Raw genomic sequence first — 21,879 nt, 5'->3', positions numbered from 1 at the left:
GTTGAGCTTCCGACCATGTTTTAACCTGTTATTGGGAGGACCTCGGATCGATTGATCCTATTGACCTTAAGAGTTTCTTACCGATCTGTACTGCACTATACAGCTTTGGGAGGACGGAGAAATGTGTGCAGCCATCTTTGTCAAACTGCTCCGGCGTGTCCTCTCGTTCAAAATCGACCAGAAAAGGTCTTTGAACTATTTTCACTATAAATGATATATCGGCTGTATTTCTCCGATACCACGATGATAATGACTCCATGATGTGTGTGAATCTATGCGCAATTTTACTGCGTATAATTCTCTACTCTATCCTCTCGTTATTTGTTGATTGTTGATGGAAGACGACAACCAATGCTGCTTTTTCACATTCGTTAACACTGTTCAACGTATTCATGGATAAGGCGTCGGTCTCCTAAACCGAAGTTTGGGGGTTCGAGTCCCCCCGTGGGTAATACTTTTTTTTAACCATTTAGAAATCATTTTTATGGAAGTTGAACATTTCTGTTTTTATTAGGGGAAGAGGGATTATCAATATATACATAAAGTAGTAATCTCGGTTTGTTTGTTTGTAAGATCAAAACTCATGAACCCCTTGACCGACTTGCCTCATATTTTGAGCAGGAAACTTGTGAGAACCACTGGAATGTTTTGAGCTTGGTTGGTCTACTCTTATACGAGAAAATATCCGAAATCGTAATTTAAGACAAAGCGCGTGGGTTAACGGTGGAAAAAAAACAATGAGCAAACTGGGCAACTGGGTTCCCAAGCTAGTACATATATATTTATACTACTTCATGGTTTACCGATTTTTTAGGTCCAGTGTTTGATGAATCTCCCTGTGTGTTGAAACCATGAGAACCGGCAGATTGGGTTTACACTTTGCAGACAAAAATCCTTAATCTAGGTATTAAGCCTTTTTAGATTTGTTTTTCCGTAAGCTTTGATTATCTCTTCAAATATATTTTTTAAGAACAGAAAATTGGAAAAAAATCAAAGTAAACATGGTTATAATTTTATTTTCAATAGAGTTTTTCTACATTGAGTAATTTTGGCCAATATAATTTCAACAGAATTAAACCCCTCCAGGGGTACCGTTACCAAGCGGCAATGCCGTAGCAGTAATCTTAATTTTGAATTTTGAATATGAATTAAAGTTTTCAAGAAAAACTTTCAATGTTTAACATGATTTAATGGTCATTTTGTTTGTTTTTCAACACTTCACATTAAAAAAAGTTGTTTAAATTATTTAGCGTCATAATTATTTTCATCTATGCCATTTTCATCGTAATCTTGAAATAATAACTTCTTAATGGATAAATTCAACTTATTTTTTCTTATCTAAGCTTAAAACTTTTTAATAGACAGAATTAGTTTAAATCTGAAATTAATATCTAATTCAAGAGCCGGGAGATTAGTCGAAACTTTGTATATTTTAAAATCTTTTTGTGATTGGAGCTAACCAAACAAAATACTTTATCTTGATTTTCTTTAACAATCCTTTTCATTTTTTAAATGATTTTATTTTAGTATAATTTCTGTTAAGGCGTGCAAATCTCAATTCAGATCTTGTCCGTTACATGTAAGACACATTGTAACTCGTTTTGAATGATGTTGCTTCTCTTAATCTATTGTCACGAAATTTGCACTAGGAGGGTAAACCCGGTTTTATCTATCTAACACTTAAGAAGTATCTATCTATCGCCAGACTTATCTAGGGAACAAGAATAAAGGAATGGAAATGTCGCTGGTCTGGCAGGAGAAAGCCAGTCGCACTGCGTTGTACACTCAAACTCTGTTGGTACAGACATACATTGTTCCCTGCCTCTAATGCCTCAGTCCGGTTAGAATGAATATAATGTCAAAATTGTGGTAAACTTTTAACTCAAATTTACCTTTAGTCAATTATCATTACAACTGATACGTTTTTAGACTTGGCCGATATTTGTCTTAATAATTTTACATTCTGTGCTTAACAAATGTCTTATGAATAATATTTTAACTGGTTTTTAGTACGATTTTTTTGTTTGATAGCCTCGACTTCCAAAGAATTGAAACCCGTGATTTCTTACAGGGACTGTAAATGTAATTAGATAGATAAAGTTTATCGATAAAATACATGTATCTGTGTATACAGAACGACGTGTTTACAATTACAAATTGATAATTATTTTAACAGTACATCTTGATTATCTTGTTTTCCTCCTCAATTTTCCTTCTGACCTTAATTTTCTTATATGTATGTTTAACTTGGATTTGCCATTTTGCTCTGTCTCCTGTACTCCTAGTTACTGTTAGAAGCGTCTCTGCAAAGACCTAGGTCCTACTTTGATTGAACTGTATCATTATAAACCCTAAAAGTAGATTTCCTGACCTCAAATCATATGTTGTGATTGGGTATCTCAATAGTAAACATGTATCTGGTAAGCTTAACAGAATTCAAGTTTTTTACTGAGAAATAGTTGCGATGACCTTAAAAACTTAAATATATATTATTTGGGGAAATATTAGTTTTAACTTCAGATAGCATATGTAATATGTATTCAACTGAGATACAGACGGCCGTGAAAAGTTTTAGGACTGGTTTGCAACGTCTTTGCCTTTGATCTTACCTCAATAACCTGCTTATACTTTCCTGTAGCTATAAACATGAACATTTTAGCTTTAGTTTTCTATATTCTCATAATTATTTCGTATTATGTGTGAGAGCTCTCAACCTTTTGATCTCTTTAAAGCATATTTTCTGAGATAAATTTATAGAACCTTTAGAAGTCAAAAACTGAACGCATTAAATGAGTATAGCCTTAGAAATACATATTTGATCAGCAAGATTTTCTTTCAGTAAAATCAAGAAATTCTCTTTATACTCCAATAGGAGTCCTGAGAATCAACACCACATTAACATAAACAAACATAGTCTTCGTAATTTGAAAAATGTTTGCATTTTGTTAAATTTTAAATCGGTTAGCAATTGATTTTGGAAAGATTTTATTGTCAACAATGTGTAATTTCAAGTGACCCACTCTGCAAAGGGAGAAGTGACCGATTCCCAACGAAACCCTTTTAACCTTAAACTGACCATTTAAATTGGTGTTAAAAAAAAGAGTGGAAGTGCACACTGCACAGAGTAAATTCAAAAAGCTGTAGTTACATCAATTCCTAAATAATTCTGAATATTCTAGGTCTACCGCAGATTAAAAAAATTTAATTGCTGCTTATTATAGGAAATAAATATCAAAGTCAATGGTCTAAAACTTTTCTGAATTAGACAAACCACTTTACAAATGGAGGGTCACTTGAAATTATGCCTGCAGTCCTTTAAATCGAGAATATTTCAGGCGATTAAGCTCCATTTACTTGCTGAAAGAGGAGCTTAAGGATCTGGTGGAAAGACCTCTCTTTCAGCCCTAACATTATCCCTTAGAGGTTTATCATGAAAAACTTGCCTACGACAGAGGTAAATATGAAGCCGAGTTACAATATTTGTATCAATGTATTTATAACACCTAGATTTCATTTTAGAAACGAAACCTTAAAATAATTAAATAAAAATTTTTTGAGTGTAAAAATCTGCCATCTTAATATTTAAAATCCGCAATCTGTGATAATCATTAATCATGCATTGATCCCATCAAAACTATTCTATCAAACAAGAGATAAAAACATTCTTGTTTTGCACAAAAAAAATTCAAAAATTTAATTGAATATCATTTTTTCATGAGTACAATCAAGTTTTGTTTTGACAAGATCCTTCTAAAACAACTTCACTAATAGTTACTGGTCTCGTCACTAATGGGTTAAAGTTGCATCATTCATATATATATATATGTTTTATAAATTCCGCCAAATCTTTTTTGAAACAATATATAATGGAATATGTATTTCTCAATACCTCCCCCCCCCCTACATTTCTTCTTATCGTTTGATGATTACAACATCTCTTGACAACTAACAATACTTCTAATCCTATCTCGGCATTTACTTCCGATACTTAACACTACTTACTCCAGATCCATACTTAACACTTGCTCCAGATCCAATCTCACCTTTTTTATTTGGTTCTCATGAGTATGAAACTCGCTATTTGTTTGGCGTAGGCCTAGTTTAATCGTATTTAGCTTTTTATAAAATTAATATTTCAGTTTTATTGACCTTGAGACCATCTTTGTCCTGGTTTCTACGCTACACTCTGCATTAAGAACCGGGTCCTTATAAAGTAATTTTAAAAAGAAATAATTTACTTATTTTTTTCTTCTTGATATATTTTTAACTGAAGTACTTTATCAATTCCCTCACATTTCTTCAACTTGCCAATTTATTTTTTCTTGTGTAGTTTGTAGTGTGGTGACTTAGGCTCTTCCTTAAACTCTCCTCGCATTGAAGGGTGACTGTTTATTTATTTATTTATTGCCCCCCCCCCCTCTTCCCCATTAAAATTCCTGAGTTAGACCATAGTGTTCGCTTGTTGTAGTTGGGGACTAAAAGAAATACATCTATTTTTGTGTAAAAGTCTACTTTTTAAAGGTGAATGGATAGGACGACACGCTAAAGCAGGCCTAATGATTTTTATTAGTAAAATACTTGATGAACTTGATGAATTAGTTAGATAAAAGTTAGTTTATTCAAAGTAGAGTAAAATACTTGATGACCTTGATGAATTAGTTAGATAAAAGTTATTTTCTTCAAAGTAGAGGAAAATACTTGATGAACTTGATGAATTAGTTAGATAAAAGTAGTTCATTCAAAGTAGAGTAAAATAATTGATGAACTTGATGAATTAGTTAGATCAAAGTTATTTTCTTCAAAGTAGAGAAAAATACTTGATGAACTTGATGAATTAGTTAGATAAAAGTTAGTTTATTCAAAGTAGAGTAAAATACTTGATGAATTAGTTAGATAAAAGTTAGTTTACTCAAAGTAGATAAAAATACTTGATGAACTTGATGAATTAGTTAGATAAAAGTAGTTTATTCAAAGTAGAGTAAAATACTTGATGAACTTGATGAATTAGTTGAATAAAAGTTAATTTACTCAAAGTATAGTAAATATTTGATGAACGTGATGAATTAGTTAGATAAAAAGTTAGTTTATTCAAAGTAGAGTAAAATGTCAAGATAAAAGCTAAGAATAAGTTCAATGCTTTAAAAATTTTCCCCTTAAACTAAGAAGACGAAATTGTTAATTTTTTTTTAACATGGTAACATAATCAAAGTAACAAGATTTTGATGATGTATTAAAATTATATCAATTAAAAGTTTTTAAAATTTAGGTGTTTTTTGCCTTTACATGAGGCATTTAGAAAGATGGTGTCTAAAATTTAGGCCTATTTTGTCCTTTTGTCCTTGCACACGCTTCTGTCCTTGTGTGGTATTCAGTCCTGTTTAATTTATTGCTTGTGTCCCTATGTGGCATTTAGTGCCTTGGATTCAGTATTGGTTGATTTTGAAAGCGGACAGACCTGGATAGATATGTCTCGAAAAACTGTTACGGAGTAGGTGTTTACTACTTTGAGTGGAGGTTTGAGTAAAGGGGAGAAACATTGTCAAAGCTCATGAGACCAGGAAAGAGATCTGTAGGGCTCGAGCATATTTTATATACTATTATGGGGTGTACTAGTGGAATGTCTAATTATGTAGTGCACACATTTTAGAATGTAGTATGATACACCTCTGGACTTTGATCCTGCCACACCCCCTGGTGGTATCTTTCCATTATGTGTTATGGAGGAGGGGGGGGGGGGGCTTTTGTGTGTTTAACACCGTGGGCAGTCCGGGTCTCCCATATTGGGGCGACTCTCAGATAATCTCTTTATATTTACATCTATTACCATGGTATCTGGCCTACACTTGAATCCATTTTTTTTGTACAACTACTAGCTTAGAAACCTAGCGTTGCCAAGGTTACTCAAAGTTACAACCGCCGTTTACCCGCGCTTAGTCTTAAATTACGAATTAAGCTATTTTACACCCCTTCTACTGCTCTCCCCTTCAACCTCCCTTTTTAGCCCCCCACCCCCCTCCTTTTCTCTGCAAATTACTAATAAAATATATAAAAGAGGTTTCGTTACAAAATCAAGTTCACGTGGAACTTCCTAAGATTAGAATGTTCTTTTTTGTGTAGAATAAAAAAGTTGCTTATTTTTTAAGATCATATGTGTTTAAAAACTGTTAGCGGACACAAAAAATGTGGAACGCTTCACGATTTTGCGTGTCATCCTTGCGCAGGGGCCATGCTAATCTTCTCTGTATCGTTCCAATTTTAGTATATGTACTGCCGAAGCAAGTACAGGAACGGAAGGAAAACTTGACTATTTAAAACTAATAAAGAATATATTTTTTATGATATGAAATGGTAATTTTTCCCAAATGCTCTTATACTACTATTTTACCGAAAATGAGTAAAATTTTGTTTGCGTGATTTTGTAAATTTATTTGATCCAATTAACAACATGCTTATAATAGAATTTTTTAATTTTATTTATTTTTTATAATTTTATATATTTTGTTCATGGAGAGTATAATGAAGACTGAAGACTGAAAAGTGAATAGTGAATGTTGAGAGACAAACTTTTGCGCGGAATTAACAAAGACCAATCTAAGGTAAATCTATATATTACTAGTTAGGAAATCACCCTGCTTAACATCTGCCCGCGTGGCCCAATGGATAAGGCGTCGGTCTCCTAAACCGAAGATTGGGGGTTCGAGTCCCCCCGTGGGTAAAAATACTTTCTGCTGAAACAAATTCGTTTTCCAATTTTAATTTTTCTTAGATTAGCATTTCAACAATTTTCTTTTTCTTAATTTAACAATAATCTTGGACAATAAACTATTTAATTTGCATTCCTTGGATCTCCGTGAAATAAGAAAAAAAATTATCAGGATTTAGCTATTTTTTGAAACTGCAAATATAACCCCAAATATACTGAATGAACTACGCAAGATTACACCAAGGTATGATATCTAACCATGTTTCTATTTCCCTAGGCCTGAATATAAAAACTGCAGAATCGAATTTGATATATAACGTTTTTAGTATATATGATTGGCGTTGATTTTACCTTTTATTTTTACTCATTTCATGTTGAATTTTTTTTATTAATATGCTATAAAGTAAGCTTCGTGCTTTAACCGTTAACTATCAAAATATAATCAAAAAAGGCTTGAACCTTCTCGATAAATGTAAATAATTAAAAAAAAACATTATAGCACTGCGAACCAAAATAATAGTGTCAAGTATTTATTTTAAAATCTTCTCCAAGTGTTACTTCGCACCTTATCTTCCGTTATTCAATGATATATAAAAAGTTGTCTACTTAAAATTTTTGTATACAGTTATCGCAATTTTGCTTAAATTATTGCAACAAATCTTACATTAAATTTAGTTTTGGTGAGACGGAGAGTTGTCTTGTTTTATCTGTCTATCTGCTGTCTATTACTATCAGTATCTATTTATCATCAGGTTTCATGTATTCACTAGGATCAGTATCTATCTATCTGCAGCGTGCAGTGTATCTTTCTATCACAGACCCTTGTATACCTGTATCCACCCCGAGAAAATTTTATTGTCAAAATTGTGTCAATATTTTAACTAAGAATAAGCAATTTTAAGTATACATATTTTTTCTTCTTGAAGCCGCCAAAATGACGTTCGTAAAAGATGAAAATGTTCGGTGCTTTGACATTTTGGGTGAAATTTTAGGCATTTTTAAATTTATGAAATCAAGGTATTTTATAAAATCGATGTGTTTTTAAATTCTTTATGAAATTTCTGATCTGATCTTTTTATAAACAGGGTGCTTAAATTTTCGTTTTACACTTATTCAATTTTAAATTTTTGCGGTCATAAAATTTAAAACATTATTTTCTTCTTATTTGAATTAAGTAGTCCAGGGGCAATCAACCTAGTAAAAGTAAATGTTCAAAATATTAAAATAGTTCAGCTGATGTATCAACATGCCAGTGCCACGTGTTTTTAAGTATTGCCTCAAAATATGGCATTAAATCCGTTGTTTGAACTTGAAACCTTCCTTTCTATTGGTCCAATCCTAAACCGTCCTACTCTTATTTCAACTAATTTAAAAAATCAATAAATATCGGAAAAAATTTATATTTTTATATTTATAGCAGGCTTTGATGATTTTGAATGCAGTGTAATATAAGTATTCTAATATCAATTTACTAATTTAGTATCTTAGACATTTAAAATGTTGGATATCATTGATTTCTCAACATTATTAAAAAAAAAGAGTTAATCGAGCGTGACAGGACTCGAACCTGCAATCCCCAGATCCGAAGTCTGGTGCCTTATCCATTAGGCCACACACCCTGTTTCATAAGCTGAATGAATGTCAAAATAAAAGTTCGATTTAACATATTGCAGCTTTTGTTGAAATATCCATACATGAAAATTTAAAGCCTGAAAAAAATTATCTATAACATCTGGGAAAATTGATAATTTTGAAGAGGCGAAGTGATATTTTTTCAACAAAATATTTACCACGTTTTTATTGATTTTTATTTAAAATAAATTCGAGCGTGACAGGACTCGAACCTGCAATCCCCAGATCCGAAGTCTGGTGCCTTATCCATTAGGCCACACACCCTATATATGTATATGTATATATGCATGGAAGATGTTTTAATGTCTGAATTAATTTCGACTAAACATATTGCAACTAAGGTTGAAATACCCTACTTTTTCTCATTACTGAAACCGAAATCCTGAATAGATAAGAATGTTTTATTTAGAAATTTTCCTTTATCAGGAGTTTTAGATTCAATCTTGAATCAAGAGTCGTCGTCAGTATTAGAGACTTCCCTTCTCAAGGAAAAGAAAAAATCAGGTTTGTTGAAATTTTCATTAAGTTCATATCATACTCTCTATAAATCTACAGTGTGTCCCCTATCACATTTGCCTGATAAACATTAATTAATTTATTTTAACTGCGAGCTCGTTAATAAGTCTAATATGAATTTGAGCGTGATAGAATTAGGGATGGGCAATTTTGTTTTTAGAATTCGTTTGAACTTTTTTAACATTTGCCAAAAAAACAAAAAACGGAAAATTTGGTTTGGAATGAATCTTTCAGATTTTCAAAACAAATATCAGCTTGTTTTCTGTTTTAAAACAAAACACTAATTTTTCTTTTATTTGGGCAGTAATTTACGATTCTTTGTGACGTTTCTCAAGTGGAGATTTCAGGCTACTAAAGGAGACTTGAGGAGTTTTTATTCCGAGCCTGATGTTGTCCCAATCTATTCCTAGATTGACGCCTGAGCCTGATGATGGTGATGTATGGGTGTGTTATGAAGGCCAGGAGGATTCTTGCTCGAAATATATGGAACTAAATGCAAGTATTTTATTTTCTAAATAGTTCTTTTGACATTGAGTTGTGGAGCAGGTAGGATAGAGATAAGATGTTTGTAGGAGGAAGGGTATAGGAGATTGCTCCCAGTTTTCCTCCTTTATTATACTGTTTCCGAGTTAGGGGAATAAGGAAAACCCATAACTGCACCCCATAAGCAAAACGGGGAGTTTTGAGCCCTGAGCTGAAAACTTAAGAATGAAATATCCTGAATCCCGGTTACTTAATCTTAAGTATCCAATGAACACACTTATGATTTTCTTCTTAAACATCTCTTTTTGGACAACTATATTGTATAAAAGTTACTTTTGATAACAATTACAGATTCGATCCTATATCAATTGGACTAATATCTGATTGAACTAATCAGCTGTTCGCAAGTGGGCTTTTACAGCGTTTAATCAAACATTAACTTTCATGTTAATACAAAATATATATTTTATCACATTTGAATGTTAGTCTTAACAAACATTAATTTAAAACTTACTTTCGTTCAATCAATCTTTAGTTCAGTTGATATGACACCATCAATACCAGAAAAGCACAAAAAAAATGTTATTTAAAAGTTAAAAGGCGCATCTTAACATGACAGGCTGTTTGGTTTAATTTTAAACTACTTTCTTGGATCTTGAATGCGTATTAACCTAATCTCAGGTTTAGTAAAACCAGGAGATCAAGAATTGAAATTAATACCCACCATTCTGAAGTTTTCAGCTCTGAAAGCTCTCTTGAGAGGAATCTTCCATAGCAATTAAGTCCTCATATCTGGTTGAGTAAAAAAAAAACAGTATCGTTGTGCATGCCTTGTATACCCAAGAGGGGTTAAACTCCTTTTTTCAGTGCACCAAGCTGAAGATGAAGTTTTGATTTAATCTATACAATTCTTGCTTCCCCTGTAGGATACAAGATGGATAACTAAACTCAGCGATTCTCCAGCTGTTTCTCTGGGACCACATAGGATAGGTCCGGTCTCCTAGGAGGCAGTCAGGCAACTGATGACTATATAGGCCTTAAGTTAGGTTAGGTATTTATATAATTATAATATAATAGTAATAGTTTACATAAAGAAGTTTTACTCTTCAATAAAGACAAATGCCTGGAATTTTAGCATTTTATTTATTTCAAGTTAAACTATCTTTATTTCATACCTAACTAAGATTTAATATGATTGATCTTTTTTAAATTTCAAGGTCAAATTTGCTTGGATAAGTTCATTAAAACATCTCTTTAATAACATTTTTTCATTCCTTTTTATTTTCAATAGGAATTCTTAAAGCCTGGACAGGAAATCATCCGGAGTTTGCTGACTCCAAAAGTGCAGGTATTTAACAACTGGTAAAAACACTGGGGGCTCAAAACAATTCGGGAATTTTTTACATTTAGAAATAAGGATGAATAAGGACAAACTTTTAGGAACACAAAGTGCAAGAGTTGCAAAGGTTATATTGGTTTTAATCATTTCCTGTAAAGCTATAAATACTGCTTATGGGGGGGAGGGCCATGTTAAAGCTTTCCTTATGGCTGGTAAAGACCAGGTTCTGGTTGATAAGTAACTTCTAATGTCTTAACAAAAATGAGAAGTGAGTTTATCTTTTAAACTGACTGGAACACGTTGACCTTTCATTTTACTTCACTGACTCACTTGAACTTTTTTTGTAGCCATAGACATGAACATTTAAACTTGGAAGCCACTTGCTTTTAGCATTAGTTTGAAGAAGTGATTAGCAAAATTTATTTTTACGTAAGAGCTTAGTTTCCCTAGTTCTAAGATGAGACAAAAAATGATAACATAATATTGTTAAACTTTTTGGTAAACTAAATTAATTGGTAAATATTGAAATGTTTTCAGTCTTTTTTTTACATTTATTTTCTCTTGGTCGTCTCTGAAGTCTTATTCTTTGTGGGTAACTCAGTATATGCTCAAATTCCCTATCTCTTATAGGCGATACTCCTAAGATAACATGGATATGTCTAAGTCTTTTCTTTTCTCTTAGAAGATAGAAGAGGGTTGTGGTCTCAACCTCGGCTTGTAAATTTGGTAAAACAATAATACATAATCGCTAATTGTTCTTATGAAGAATTTGTTTAATTTATATTTTTTATAGCTGACGCATAATCAGGAGGAACATTAGATCTCACTTCTTCCAATCCCAGGTAAACTATCAATCTTTAACTTCTGCCTACAATTGACCCTAAGAAGGGAAGGGATATTTTCTAACCCTATATCTTTGCAACCCGTTGTTGTAGACCTAAGATGATAATGTTGTTATCAATGAATTGTCCTCGAGTTAGTATCTTTGAATAAGTGTAGGCAATACATTTCTTAAAATGCACTGAAGTCTCTAGAACCACATTATCACTCATTTTTCTCTGGGGTACCTTGTATAGAAAACCAAAATATCATTAGCCTGAAATTAGTATGTTGACTATAACTGGCAAATGCTCTGTAATTTACGAAAAAATGTCTTTCAAAAATACTACACAATAAACAAATAATACTTAACGTTTTTTCCTCTTTTTCAATGACTTGATTTTTGTTAGTAGAAAATTCAAAGAAATATCCCGGATCGCTCTCATCGTCGTTGTCAATAAGAAGAGAGTTAACTAGTATTATGAAATAGAACTATATTATCTGTCTCCTCATATTATTATTTCTAAACATTAATTGTTAATATTTTAGGGACAGACATGGCAATGATAATAGAGTAAGTTATTCTATAAATATTCCATTACAAAGAACCTAAGAATAAGAATATAATCAATGTTAAATCTAAATATATGCTAAATTCAGAAATATGTTTTGTTCAGACGAATTGTGAATAAATCTTTAAGAAAACAGATTCTGTTTTATAATCAGCATCAGAGAAGGAGGCCAGGCCAGGCGATCTTGTACAAGGTAATATGTAATTATCATTTTAGGAGTTAAATTTTAACAATAAACTTCTGGACCTCTTAGAGCCATTTTTGTGTATCTTTAAGACGGTATTCTGCAGAAAATGGCAACTTAATTTTTATGTATTTTATGATTTATATGTTTAGAAATGTACAGTGTTAGTCAGGAAACAGTATAATAGTTGTCTCATATGCTATTGTTGTCGCTAAGGAACAAGATTCTGACGATGAACAGATAGACAAGGAATAACCCTCAAATCAAAATCGATAATGCAGAAAACTCTTTATTTCCTAAAAAAAAATGAAATGAATAATGATAAATAATTATTACAATGGTTTACAAATTTATAATGAAAAGATTCTTACGATCTATTTGCTTATTTGTGGGATAACAGTCGAAAAGTCCGAAGACGCTTTTTACACATTAAAACTTCTGAAAAGATTAACAATTAAATGTTGATGAAAGTCACTAATTCTTTAAATGAAAATATTCTTGTTTAACTTTGAAATGGTTCACAATTAATAAACGTTTATACTCCGTTGTCGGAGAACAAAGAAGAAAAGCGGGTTTAAATTGTTTGGTTTGGTTTCTCGTCTCCGAGAGGAGCTTTTAAGTTGAAGACGACATTACATAGAGGGGGGGGGGGACTTAATGTTAATGGTTGACAGCTATTTCTTTTAACAATTAATTTTCAAAAGAAATTTTGTTGTCACTGACACAACTATTATATTTCATATTACAGTTATGCCACTAAATTCACTTACAAATTCATACATTTTGTTATATTTTTTACTTAGTATCAATAGTATTTTCACAATTGTATTGGACAGGGTATAGGGTAGTTTTGAAAATATATTACATAAATAGTTAATTTTCATATCATCAGTTTATATATTGATTCATCCAAATTTCGTGAAAGAGAATAATTTAAAATTGTAAAATTCATAAAAATGTTAAAACATTTTACCCTGCTTACCCTGATTAAAAGGGGGGTTACCAGTTATTCCATGTAAAGAATGGCTTTGTGTAACTAAGATATTTGTTCATGGGAACAAGCAGCTTATAAAGGACAGTAAGCGATATCTCAAGTGACTCAGCATGCAACAATGGCAATGTCCATTTTTAGAAAGGTACCCTTGAAACCTTTATCTGATAAATGAAGTGGAAAATATTGTCGTGATTTTGGGTTAAAAGTCTATTCTATTAATAAAAGTCAAGGTTGCAGAGAAAGCTCAATTGAAACTCAGTTTTCAAAATCATTAATACCTATATCTACTTGATAATACTGGATCAGACAAAGCTTTTTAAGTAAACCCTTGTTAATCGCGCATTGTCATTATTGCAGCGGTGTCGAACATCTTCATTGGTTCAAGAAATGCTTATCTAGACGAAGGAAAGGCTCCCATTTCATGAGTAAAGATGTACCACTAGGATAATCTGCAGATCTGCTAGACAAACCACATTATGCACTATACAATATAAGGTGAGTGAATTTTTTATTTTTTAAAAACCTTCAAAATTTTTTAAATCTGCCAATTCTAAAAATCTGCAAAGTAATCGAGTTTTTGCAACAAACTTAAATTTCTTACCCCTATAACTTTGCAATCTGATGGTATTGACCTTTGTTATTTGAAAGTGAAGTCTGTGAGATAAAAGAATCTAAGTTTAAAATAGCAAATGTTTACACATCAGGTTGCAAAGATATGGGAATTAGAAAGTCAGACAAACGTGAAGACCACTGAAGGACGGACAAACATGGGCCATGTAATATAAAGTAGTAGAGAAGATCTAGGTCAAATTTTCCGTACAAATTTAGACACAAATTAGACTAGATGATATGTTAAAAATTGATATATTTAACATTTAAACATTTATCATCATAGTTTTCATTGCTAACAGTTATCATATTTGTTTCAGAATGACTTCGCGGATTTTAGGAATTTTTAAAGTGAAAATTGTATGACTTTTTCTACCCCATGCTTGTCTTCGTCCTATGCTTGTCTCTTTGTACCATGTTTGTCTCTGTCTTTCGTTTGTCTCTGTCCCATGTTTGTCTCTGTCCTATGTTTGTCTCTGTCCTATGTTTGTTTCTGTCCCACGTTCGTCTCTGTCCTATGTTTGTCTCTGTCCTATGTTTGTCTCTGTCCCATGTTTGTCTCTGTCCTATGTTTGTCTCTGTCCTATGTTTGTCTCTGTCCTATGTTTGTCTCTGTCCCACGTTCGTCTCTGTCCCATGTTTGTCTCTGTCCCATGTTTGTCTCTGTCCCATGTTTGTCTCTGTCCTATGTTTGTCTCTGTCCTATGTTTGTCTCTGTCCCACGTTCGTCTCTGTCCTATGTTTGTCTCCGTCCCACGTTCGTCTCTGTCCCATGTTTGTCTCTGTCCCATGTTTGTCTCTGTCCTATGTTTGTCTCTGTCCCACGTTCGTCCCTGTCCCACGTTCGTCACTGTCCCATGTTTGTCTCTGTCCCACGTTCGTCTCTGTCCCATGTTTGTCTCTGTCCCATGTTTGTCTCTGTCCTATGTTTTCTCTGTCCCATGTTTGTCTCTGTCCTATGTTTGTCTCTGTCCCATGTTTGTCTCTGTCCTATGTTTGTCTCTGTCCTATGTTTGTCTCTGTCCTATGTTTGTCTCTGTCCCACGTTCGTCTCTGTCCCATGTTTGTCTCTATCCCACGTTCGTCTCTGTCCCATGTTTGTCTCTGTCCCATGTTTGTCTCTGTCCTATGTTTGTCTCTGTCCTATGTTTGTCTCTGTCCCGCGTTCGTCCCTGTCCCACGTTCGTCCCTGTCTAATGTTTGTCTCTGTCCCACGTTCGTCTCTGTCCCATGTTTGTCTCTGTCCTATGTTTGTCTCTGTCCCATGTTAAAACCAATTCTTTGTTCTCTTAAAATTCATCCTTTATTTCTATTTTAGTCCTTCCCTTATTCTCTTTAAATCCTTCCCTTATTTTTCTTAAATCTTTCCCTTATTTTCTTTATATCTGTCACTTATTCTCTTTATATCCGTCCCTTATTCTCTTTAAATAGCTCCCTAATTTTCTTTTAATCTATCCTTTATTTTCTTTAAACTAATCCCGTTTTCTCTTTAAATCCGTCCATTACTCTCCTCCTTAAATCCATCCTAATTCTCTTTAAATCCGTTCCTTTTTCTCAAAAAATCCATCCCTTAATCCCTTTTAAATCCATCCCTTATTTTCTTTAAATTCATCTCTTATTCTCTTTACATCCATCCCATATTCTCTTTAAATCTGGCCCTTATTGTTTTTAAATCCGTCCTTTATTTTCTTGAAGTCCATCCCATATTATCTTTATTATCCATCTCCTATTCTCTTTAAATGCTGTCCTTATTCTCCGTAAATCCATCCCTTATTCTCTTTAAATCCATCCCTTATTCTCTTTAAATCCGACCCTTATTCTCTGTAACTCCATTTCTTATTTTTTTTAAATCTGTCCCTTTTTATCTAAAAATCAATCCCTTTTTCTTTTTACATCTGCCCTATGTTCTCTCTAAACCCTTCCAATGTTCTCTTAAAATATGCCACTTTTTATTTAATCCGTCCCTTATTATCATTAAGTCCGTCTCTTATTATCTTAAAATTAATCCCTTTTACTTATTAAATCCGTCCCTTATTCTCTTTAAATCCATCCCTTAATCTCTTTCAATCCATCCCTTAATCTCTTTCAATCCATCCCTTATTCTATTTAAATCCATTATTGATTATCTTTCTCCCTTATTGACTCTTTAAATTCGTCTCTTATTCTCTTTAAATCTATCCATTATTTTCTTTAAATCCGTCCCTAATTCTCTTTAAATCCCTCCCGTATTCCCTTTAAATCCATCCCTTATTTTCTTTAAATCCATCTCTTATTCTCTTTGAATCCATCCCTTATTTTCTTTAAATCCATCCCATATTCTCTTTATATCCGTCCTTTATTCTCTTTATATCCGTCCCTTATTCTCTTAAAATCCGTCCCTTATTCTCTTTAAATCCTTCCCTTATTCTCTTTAAATCCATTCCTTATTCTCTTTAATTCTATTCATTATTCTCTTCAAATCCATCCCTCCTTATCTTATTCTCCTTTAATTTGTTCCTTATTCTCTTTAAATCAATCCCATCTCTGTATTCAAATCCTTCACCTGATAAATCTCTAAATATCCTCCCTGTCCTTTTCTTCAATCTATTTTTCTGAACCTTTTTAGTAAATCTAGTCTAGCCATTTCTTTCAGTCTTATCCGTCCCAACCTATATTGTACATCCACCCCTCTCATAAATTCAAACCATTCTGTTCTTTTAAATGTGTAATTCTTTCCATATTTCTCTTTTAATCCGTCCCACTCAGTACTTGTAACCCATTCTTTGCTTATTACTTCTTTCTTCTCTTTGAATGCCATGTTTTCTTTAAACTCAACCCATCTGTCTATTTTAATTTTCGATCTGTCCAACTTTTAAACCCTTCTTTAAATTTTTTTTCTTCTTTTATTTATTAGTTTTCTCTTAACTTAATCCAGTCTTTTCTTATAAAGCAACCATTTATTTTCAATGATATCTTTTATTTTAATTTGTCTTTCTTTTTTAAATTTGTTCTTTTTTATCCGTTCTTCTTTTCAAATTATTTAAGTTCCCATTCTTTTATTTTCTCTTATATCCATCCTCCAGGAAAACTCAACCCATCCACCTCTTTCAATCCGTCTTTCACTTTTTGAATTGTTCTCTGGTTAAAATTTGGTCCGTTCTTCACTTTTTAATCGGTCCTGCTTTGCTATGATCGAATCCCATTTTTTCCCTTCCAAATCCGTCTTGCACTTATCAATCCGTCCTTGCCGTCATTAAACCTTTTATACTGCACCCATTCTACTTTATACTCCATACCCTATACTCAGTAAATTGAGTTCATTATGTTTTTCAATACGTCCTTCTCTAAACAATATATGTATATCTCTGAAACTCGAACAATTTCTTTCAAACCAATTCGTCCTGATAAGTTAACTCATTCTTCTTTTTGAAATCCACCCTTCTCTTTAATCTGGCCTCTATAGTAAATCAACCCATTTTTTCTTTTTTATCCTTCCTTCTCTTTAATTCGATCTGATGAATCTCAACCCAGACCCCCATTCTTCTCTTTACAATCAATCCGTATTGCTTTTTTAAATAATCCTTCCTACTGTTGAATGTCCGCCCATTCTTTTTTTTCAGTTCGTCATAGTTAGAGATTTCAACTCCTTCTTCTGACTTTTAATCCGTCCTTCTCTCTAACTCCACCAATCTTTGTTTCTAATCTTCTAAAACAGTCTTGTCTTTTCCTTTAAACTCAATCCAATTGTTTCTGTTTAATTTGTCTTTCTCTAGCAGTCAACCCTTCTTTCTCTTTTTTTATCCATTCTTCTCTTTTCAATCCGTCTTCCTTTTCTCAGTTTTTTTAATCCATTCTTCTCTTTTCAATCCGTCCTCCTTTTCTCAATATTTTCTATCCATTCTTCTCTTTTCAATCAGTCCTCCTTTTCTCAGTATTTTTTATCCATTCTTCTCTTTTCAATCCGTCCTCCTTTTCTCAATATTTTTTATCCATTCTTCTCTTTTTAATCCGTCCATCTTTTCTTAATAGTTTTTATCCATTCTTCCCTTTTCAATCCGTCCTCCTTTTCTCAGTATTTTTTATCCATTCTTCCCTTTACAATCCGTCTTCCTTTTCTCAATATTTTTTATCAATCCTTCGTTCTGTTAAACTTAACCCTTACTTCTCTTTTTAATCCGTCCTTTACAACTCTTATGAATTTTGTTATTTTAATAAATCCTTTCTTTTCTTGAACCGGTGTTTGACCAACCAAATTACAAGTTCTCACAGTGACCCTTCGTTTATAAAAATAGGTGCATGACCGATTCACAATGGTACCCTTTAAACCTTGATCTGTTCAATACTCACTCATGAAGATTACGAAATTTTTCTAGTGATGTAACTCTGATAATTTCTCCACTGTTTCTGAAGCAAGAAATAGCCAAATCACTTTGCAGAGAAACCACAATTAAAAATAAACAGTTTTGAAAAACACAAACATTGATATATAATTCATACTTAAACAGTAAAAGCTTTTAAGTGAACGGTTGGGAATCGGACTTGCCACTGTATAAAGTGCAAATATGCTTGATTCACAACGGTACCATTTTGAACCCTTCCTCTCATCAAAAATGTGTTTGATATTGTTGTTTGTCTAGGTAAATGTTTAGTTTTAATCATTTCTTCCAATTGGAGAAATGCGCAAGTCATTTTTGTACAGAATTAATTACCCATTTGAAAAGTATCAGTTTTCAAAACTAAAATGTTTGTTGTCTTGTAAGGATACCCTTGGGAACCGGGCATTGCCTTTGCATTAATGGTTACTTAAAATTACGCTTAAAGTTTTAAGGTTGTTTGAAAGGTACCAAATTATGAAACGGTCTAAAAATATTTAGTGCACCTTTTTCGAATTGTATTAAAATAATGTAATTTTACTCGTTACTCTTTAAATTCATCGCATCTTTCTCTGCATATATATATAAACAGAGTTATCGTCACAATCCCTAAATCTTTGCAACCCGATGTTGCCGATCTTATACATTTAGAACTATGAATTGTGTTCTATTCAAAAAATTTAGAATATAAAACGTTTACATCACCAGGTTGGAATTAGACAATTTGAGATTCTTTTCCCTCCCTGTTTTATACAAATTAAGTTGAGTTTTCTTCTTTGTTTGTTAGGGTGCGTCTGCTTGGATCGTGGTGGGGGGGAGGCGTAGCGTAGAACACCCCCAACCCCCTCGCAAATTATTTTGTAAATAAAACCAACATTTCTTTATTATTAAGTAACATAAAATTAAAACCCTTGTATATAGGTACTCAAGGAACGTGTTCAGGCAGACATGAGATTTTTATTCTCTTTAGACCCATAAGTTTCCGATTGAGGCTGATCTGTTCTGAATTTAAAATCATCGATATTCTCTAATTTAACAGATGATATGTGGAAGCTTAGATTCTATAAATATTTCATAAGTTAATTTAGTCTTCATAAGATAATTTTTGTTTTCAGTGACTTTAGTTTGTAAGTTAAGAAAGTGAGATTTGTTTTGAACTCATGGATTCTACTCAAAAACGGGAAAGTGGGTTTTGTCTCGAAAATGTTTCAAATTCAGGATATGTTCTAAAATAAAAAACCTTACGTTGTCTTGAGAACGGACAAAAGATTTAATATAAAAAAACTAATATTTTAATTTTGATTTAAAAAAAAATTTAAGTTGGGAATTGTCATAACCATTGATTATTTGCACTGAAGTCCTTAAATTCCTCGTCATGTTTAATAAAATGTTGGTTATAGTTTTTATATTCGACTTTTACTCTGGATTAAGAATGTTTTTTATTTATAAAAATTGTTAAATAGTAAAATAATTGTGTCTAAATAATTTCTTATTTTCCTTTATTTCAGGAAACTGCAAATCAAGGCGTTTATAGTTTATTTCATTTGTATTTTTTAAACAAAACTCCTTAATTTTAATATTAAAAATTAAATTTTTAAAAATTTTTTACTTTACAAAGGCTTTAAATGATAATTTCAAATTAAAGCGCTCAGACTATAGGATGGCCATTTTAGGTAATTATCAGAGTAACTTCAAGATTTAACTTAATCAAACTAAGCCTGAAAATAACAAAACTAAGCTTAAAGGTTTAGTTTCGAGACTATGGATGGGTCAACCTACCTACCGAACAATCCAGAGATGATTTCAAGGATGTCCAGGAAGTAGAAGTCTTAAGCTACAAAAACTTCCAGAAGATTTTCTGCGGAGAAGCATTTTTCGGAATGTCTTCATTTACAACCCAATAACCCAGTCTTTCAATTTGTGCCCATTTCTAACACCTGCTGTTACCTACAGTGTTACCTACAGTGTTACCTACAGTGTAAGCTACAGTGTGACCTACATGTTACCAACAGTGTTACCTACAGTGTTACCTTCAGTGTTACCTACAGTGTTACCTACAGTGTTACCTACAGTGTTACCTACAGTGTTACCTGCAGTGTTACCTACAGTGTTACCTGCAGTGTTACCTACAGTGTTTCCTACAGTGTTACCTACAGTGTAACCAACAGTGTTACCTACAGTGATACCTACAGTTTTACCTACTGTGTTACCTACAGTGTTACCTACAGTGTTACCTACAGTGTTACCTACAGTGTTACCTACAGTGTAACCTACAGTGTAACCCACAGTGAAACCTACAGTGAAACTTACAGTGAAACCTACAGTGTTACCTACTGTGTTACCTACAGTGTTACCTGCAGTGTTACCTACAGTGTTACCTTTAGTGTTACCTACAGTGTTATTTACAGTGTTACCTGCAGTGTTTCCTAGAATGTTACCTGCAGTGTTATCTACAGTGTTACCTACAGTGCAACCTATAGTGTAACCTACAGTGAAAACTACAGTGTTACAAGTGTTACTTACAGTGTAACCTACAGTGAAACATGTGTTACCTACAGGTTTACCTACAGTGTTACCTAAAGTGTTACCTACAGTGTTACCTACAGTGTTACCTACAGTGTTACCTACAAAGGATGAGACTGTAATGACAAACTGGAACTTAATTATGAAATCTGAGATCTGGAAGTTTGTTTTGTCCTAAGTTTTTAGCCTTATGTCCTATTTGATTTGGCTAAGAAAGGGTTAAAGTTTAAAGCTGAAGAGACCAAGAATCTAAGAAAAGAGGCTGATACAATTCAGTCTAGTTGTCGCTGAAGTCTCATCCTTTGTGGGTAACCCTGTAATAATATTTTCTTTAAATCTGTTTCAGCCTACACAGTCCTTGCGGCATGACGAGAAGATATTCATGTCATTCATGAATGCTTCTGCCTTCTGTCTGACCGGACCCACCTGGACATCTGTTGTCACTGCTTGCATTCTCCTTCTCCTCTTCAGCGGCTCCATGATGATGAATTTTTACTGAGCTAGCTTATTCATAATCCTATGCTTATTCAATGAAGGTAACAAGCAGAGTGCCCGTAATGCTGTGAATACAAGCTTCCTCTATGTCCTTCAGATCTACTCCTACGTCATCTTTAAGGAAATCCATCCACTCACTACTGAATTGTATCAGCCTCTTTTCTTAGATTCTTGGTCTCTTATATATAGATGCGCTGTTCAGTCGAAACCTTAAGAACCATTGAAAAACAATTTTTTTCGCACAAACTATACGAGAACTGAAAATTGCGAATTTGCTATTTACAATTTTGCAAATTTTCTGAGATTCTGTGATTCAATGTTTTTCTGAACTTTCCAGTTTGAAAGAAAAAAAGTTTCGCGGATTTTTTTTGGGCCATTGAAGTAACAAAAAAAATTTCAAATTTTTAAAAAATATTGAAAAAACACCTTACAGGAGAGTTGCACAAAAGAAGGTACAATATTTCACCAGGTGCCGGAAATCACACTTTTTTTTGACTCGCCATGAATAATATATATTAAAAAAAATTAAATTGACATTTCATGTTATTTTAACCATTCTTCAAAAACTTATTTTATTAAATTTATTCATTTATATTTTCTTTTTCTAATCAACACTTATAGTTAATTCAGTTTGTTGCCTTCTAAATTTCATGAAATT

At 32.8% G+C, this 21,879-nt stretch overlaps 3 long non-coding RNA genes and 4 other non-coding genes across 9 annotated transcripts; 4 read left to right on the top strand and 3 right to left on the bottom strand.

Annotated features, from left to right (window-relative positions):
* The first annotated feature begins 402 nt into the window (after positions 1-402).
* On the top strand, positions 403-4,399 carry LOC111714956 (uncharacterized). Of its 2 annotated transcripts, XR_002768136.1 has the most exons (5): positions 403-448; positions 815-904; positions 1,716-1,840; positions 3,336-3,454; positions 4,140-4,399. It is a non-coding gene; the product is annotated as an uncharacterized LOC111714956 (long non-coding RNA). The 2 variants fall into 2 exon arrangements; XR_002768137.1 differs by lacking the exon at positions 1,716-1,840.
* A 1,777-nt stretch (positions 4,400-6,176) lies between these two features.
* On the bottom strand, positions 6,177-6,283 carry LOC111714957 (U6 spliceosomal RNA). Its single transcript, XR_002768138.1, has one exon. It is a non-coding gene; the product is annotated as a U6 spliceosomal RNA (small nuclear RNA).
* A 205-nt stretch (positions 6,284-6,488) lies between these two features.
* LOC111714955 (uncharacterized) lies at positions 6,489-9,345 on the top strand. Its single transcript, XR_002768135.1, has 3 exons — positions 6,489-6,596; positions 8,762-8,839; positions 9,262-9,345. It is a non-coding gene; the product is annotated as an uncharacterized LOC111714955 (long non-coding RNA).
* On the top strand, positions 6,643-6,715 carry Trnar-ccu (transfer RNA arginine (anticodon CCU)). The gene has a single exon. It is a non-coding gene; the product is annotated as a tRNA-Arg (tRNA).
* Trnar-ucg (transfer RNA arginine (anticodon UCG)) lies at positions 8,250-8,322 on the bottom strand. Its single transcript has one exon. It is a non-coding gene; the product is annotated as a tRNA-Arg (tRNA).
* Positions 8,527-8,599, bottom strand: Trnar-ucg (transfer RNA arginine (anticodon UCG)). Its single transcript has one exon. It is a non-coding gene; the product is annotated as a tRNA-Arg (tRNA).
* A 915-nt stretch (positions 9,346-10,260) lies between the features above and the next one.
* LOC111714954 (uncharacterized) lies at positions 10,261-21,491 on the top strand. 2 transcript variants are annotated; one of them, XR_002768133.1, is made up of 8 exons: positions 10,261-10,380; positions 10,626-10,682; positions 11,356-11,399; positions 11,467-11,515; positions 12,042-12,066; positions 12,170-12,257; positions 13,642-13,737; positions 19,712-21,491. It is a non-coding gene; the product is annotated as an uncharacterized LOC111714954 (long non-coding RNA). The 2 variants fall into 2 exon arrangements; XR_002768134.1 differs by lacking the exons at positions 13,642-13,737; positions 19,712-21,491 and adding an exon at positions 12,401-12,503.
* Positions 21,492-21,879: the final 388 nt, after the last annotated feature.

The sequence above is a fragment of the Eurytemora carolleeae genome, unplaced genomic scaffold (genome assembly GCF_000591075.1).
Source record: "Eurytemora carolleeae unplaced genomic scaffold, Eaff_2.0 scaffold1676, whole genome shotgun sequence".
NCBI classification, from domain to species: Eukaryota; Metazoa; Arthropoda; class Copepoda; order Calanoida; family Temoridae; genus Eurytemora; species Eurytemora carolleeae.
The sequence above is the reverse complement of the archived record's forward strand: the minus strand, read 5'-3'. Positions and strand labels throughout refer to the sequence as shown.